Raw genomic sequence first — 4,621 nt, 5'->3', positions numbered from 1 at the left:
CACCCACAGGCCTCCTCTGGGAAGCAATCTCCCATCTTCTCCCGGAACATTCCTGAGAGCAGTTGTTTCCCTCTGGATCAGGTCAGGGCATGCCAAGGGGCTTAAAAACGGCGAAACAGGCTTGCGCCTACTTCCTACACCCCTCAACAAAGGGAACGCTCCTCCCGCCATCCCTTTTCCAGCAGTCCCAAAGAGCTCCCCAACCTGAACGACGTCTGGGGTCTCGACCGCGCACCAACTGCTAAGTGACGCTCTGTGCTTCTCCATCGCTTCTGGGGTGTGTGTGTGGGGGGAGCATCTTGCCTGAACAATCCCTGCCTTCTTTATCTTCTGCTGGATCTAATTTGGTATAAAAGGTGGTCCCTAATTCGCACTGAAGGTGCTCCAAAAGGGAGTGGGGGAGGGGTCACGGGATTAGCTAGTGGGCAGTTGAAGAACATCTTTGTGCAGAGACATGACAAAGAGAACCCCTTTGGTCCTTCCAAGCACTCTCACTTACCAGAGTGTTTGTGCTGTGAAACAATACGTTACGAAATAAGTTATAGGAAGCAATTTAGTAGTAACCACAAGCAGCTAATTGTGGATAAGGCTGCTAATGGTTGGTGTTTAAGGAATGAGATTAAATAGCACTTGACTCAGAGACTTTTGCAGTTAAGTGATACTAAGATTCCGTGTGCACATCAGGGGAATTGGCAAAAGTTAAGCAGAAAGCAATTTTTTATTGCAAAGTTCATTTTGTACCTCTGAATATTTTTTAAAAAAACAAAAACAAAACCCCACTACTTTACAGGTACCAATACCAGTTGTTTGTGTTACAAGATGGAAAACACCTTTATTTATGAAGTTCTGAGTCTACCGTAGTTAGGCATAATGTCTCCATTTCCCACTAAAAGCACTTCGTATCTTCACCAATCCTACATTCATTATATACTTCCTCGATTGTTTCCTCTAACAATACGGTGAGTTCCCTAGTGGTAGGACAGCCTTTTCTATTATGTCTACACAAAACATGATTATGTTCTTCTTATCGTCCCCACATTATTCTTAACTGGGAACCCCTGCTACAGGTTCAGTGATGTTCATTAAATGTTTTTGACTGCAGTTATGTTAAAATTATTGTTATGCTGACAACAGGAATGAAGGAAAAAAGCTAGTGAAATGAGAAAGGTTCTTCACAGTCTCAGGTCTGCACATTCTACACCAATACTTTAGCTCAGGGGAGAAAAGTAATCAGCATCTCAATCGATTTCGTTTGCTTGTATAGTTTAATTTACATATAAATATATTTTCATACAGAAGAAGCTACCCAAGAAGAGTTTACTTATATAAGGAAAATCTTGTTCAGTAATAAGTATATTCTTGCCTATGATATCATGTTTTTGAAAACTTCAGTAATGGATTTAGATTTTTTTGAGTGTGTGAACTATTAGGAAGCTTAGCAAACTTCTTGAATTTCAGTAACAAGTTTTCAGAAATCACATAATTGACCAATTCAATCTAGAATACTGCTGAGAACCTAGAAAAAGTTAAGAGGGACCATTTGGTAAGGGGCAAAGCTCCAAAAGACTGTAAAGGTGTCATTCTGTTATAACTTTGTACAGTTAATGAGGTTCCTAATGGATCACAGAACATTCAGAATCAAAAGGGACCTTAGCAACCTTGAGGCCAATTTCTCACCTGTCAGGAATCCATAAAATCTCTGTCCAGTGCTCATCTAGTCTCTGTTCTAAAAAACTCTGTAATCAAAAGCCTCAAAAATAGCCCTTTTTGGAATCATCTTAGGAGCTCTGGTGACATAGTGGGTAAAGCATTTGGCTGCTAACCCCAAGGTTGGTGGTTCAACGCCCCCCCCCCCCAGCTCCCAGCTGCTCCATGGGCAATCTACTTCTATAAAGATTTTCAGCCTTGGAAACCCAGTGGGGATCACTAAGTTTTTATTTTTGTTGTTGTTGTTTTGATTTTGATATTGTCTTATTTAATATCTGTGACAATCTGTTTTCTTAAAATTCGCCTTATGTTTATAGTTTATACTTTAATCTTCTGCAATTGTGGTAGTTAAGATTATATGTCAAGTTTGCTGGGCCTGGTTTTGAGTGGCTAGGCAACTGGATGTATTTATTCCCCATAATGAGACAAGTAATCAACTCCATGGTGGAATCTATGTGAGCAGCTGAGGAGCTATGTAGGGATGTGGTCTGCTTCCAGTGTATAAGGAGAAGCTTTGAGAAAGGTCTGGAGCGTTTGGCACATCTGGATCCTGCATTTGGTGGAATCTTCATCTCAATGGCCTGCCATGTTGTCTGCTGGTCTTGGGACTGTTTCTGGACTTGAACTAGTGGCTTACCATGTTGCTTGATAGTTTTGGGCCTGGGTCATTTTACTTGTGGACCTTGGGTTTGTTAGCCTCAGTAGCCAGCAGCTGTCTGAGTTAAGAGAAGCCTCCAGCTTCAGTGGGCCAAAAGTAAGAGGCAGAGCTAAAAGCCAAGGTTGAGGGGCTTTCACCCAGCCCCTAGAGCTGGCACTTTGACCTTAGACTTCTAGCCTCCTAAACTGTAAGAGAATAATCCCTGTTTGTTCAAACTATCCACTTGTGATATTTTCTGTTGTATCAACACTAGAGAACCAAAACAACAACTATACTGAATAAGTCTAATTTCTTTTGTATCTGGTAGATATTCCAAGACTTGAAGTCAATTTTTTCATTGCTTCTTCTTTTTTTAAATACAGTTTATTGAAATATAATTTACATACAGTGAAATGCACAAAACTAAAGTGACATGGTTCAATGCATTTTTTTTTTTCCTTTTGGCAGAGTTCCCTCCTCCCCTCCCCTCCCACTCCTGGTAACCAACAAAGAATGTTTCATTCCATATATACACCTTGACTTTTTACAATAATGAACTAATACTATAATTGTCCTTCTGTGATTGCATAATGTCCTCCAAGTTCATTCACATTATGTGGTGTTTTACAGTTTCTACATTATTCTTTAGTGTTGCATAGTATTCCATTGTGTGCATGTACCATAGTTGTTGGTGATTCATTCTTCTCTTAATGGGCACCTAGGTTGTTTTCATCTTTTTGCTATTGTAAATAGGGCTGCAATGAACATGGGTGTGCATATATCTTCTCCTGGCTCTCACTTCTTTGGAATATATACCTAGTAATGGCATTGCTGAATCAAATTTCTAATTCCAGCTTTTTAAGGAATTGCCATACTGCTTTCCACAGTGGTTGCATCATTTGACAGTTCCACCAGCAGTGTATGAGTGTTCCAATCTCTCCACATCCTCGCCAGCATTTGTTATTATCTGTCTTGTTGAACTTTGCCATTAGTGCTGGGGTGAGATGGTATCTCATTGTTGTTTTGATTTGCATCTCTCTGATGGCTGATGATTGTGAGCATTTCGTCATGTGTTTGCTGGCCACCTGAATGTCTATTTATGTCTTCTGCTCATTTTTTAATTGGATTGTTAATCTTTTTGTTGTTGAGGTGTTGGAGTTTTCTAAAGTTTTAGAGATAAGTCCCTTGTCAGATAAGTCATTGCCAAATATTTTTTCCCAGTCTGTAGGTTCTCTTTTGACTCTTTTGGAGAAGTCTTTTGAAGCACATAAGAATTAATTTTTAGAAGGTCCCATTCATCTAGTTTATCTTCAGCTGTTTGTTTGCATTTTGGGTTATCCTTGGCAGTCTATTTATGCCATAAATTAGGGCCCCTAGATTTGTCCCTAGGAGCTCTGGTAGCATAGTGGCTAAGACACTTGCCTGCTAACCAGACGGCTGGCGGTTCAAACCCACCAGCCACTCCTCGGAAGGAAGGTTGGGCAATCCTACTTCCGTAGTGATACTGCCTCGAAAACCCAAGGAGGGGTCGCTATGAGTCGGGGCCGACTCGATGGCACATAACAACAACAACAACAACAACAGATTTGTCCCTATTTTTTCCTTGAGGAACTCTAGTTTTAAGTTTCACATTTAAGTCTTTGACCCATCTGGAGTTAGTTTTTGTGTATGATGTGAGGTAGAGATCTTATTTAATTTTTCTGCAATTCATTGCTTCTTTTGAACATTCCCATTTCCAAGTGTTTATTTAATCACCCATATAACATTATTTCCACATCTTTCAATGTCATAATTGTCCCTTTTCAGTTATAGACTTCAGTTTGTCAACATTACTCTTACAAAGTACACCTAGTGCTCAACTCCCGTGTTGTCTGATCATCATAGAAAAAAATAAGACTAATAATTCCCTTAACCTGAGTGTAGGATTTAGATGGAGCCCCTGAGTTGTGCTCAGCTGCTAACTGAAAAGTTGAGTCACCATGAGTCAGAGTTGACTCACAGCCACTGGTTTTAGGATTTATATTGCTAAAACTGAAATATGAAAGCCTGAAAATGAAAGAGTCTTGGTGATACAACAGTTAAGAGCTCAGCTGCTAACCAAAAGGCTGCCAGTTTGACCCACCCAGTGGTTCCCCAGGAGAAAGACCTGGCAGTCTGCTCCCACACATATTGTTGTTAGGTGCCATTGAGTTGGCACTGACTCATAGCAACCTCATGTACAACAGAATGCAACACTGCCCGGTCCGGCACCACCTTCACAATCTTTGCTATGTTTGA

This window comes from Orycteropus afer, unplaced genomic scaffold (genome assembly GCF_000298275.1).
Source record: "Orycteropus afer afer isolate SDZICR_OR568_19922 unplaced genomic scaffold, OryAfe1.0 scaffold00253, whole genome shotgun sequence".
NCBI classification, from domain to species: domain Eukaryota; kingdom Metazoa; phylum Chordata; class Mammalia; order Tubulidentata; family Orycteropodidae; genus Orycteropus; species Orycteropus afer.
Note: the sequence above shows the minus strand (reverse complement) of the source record.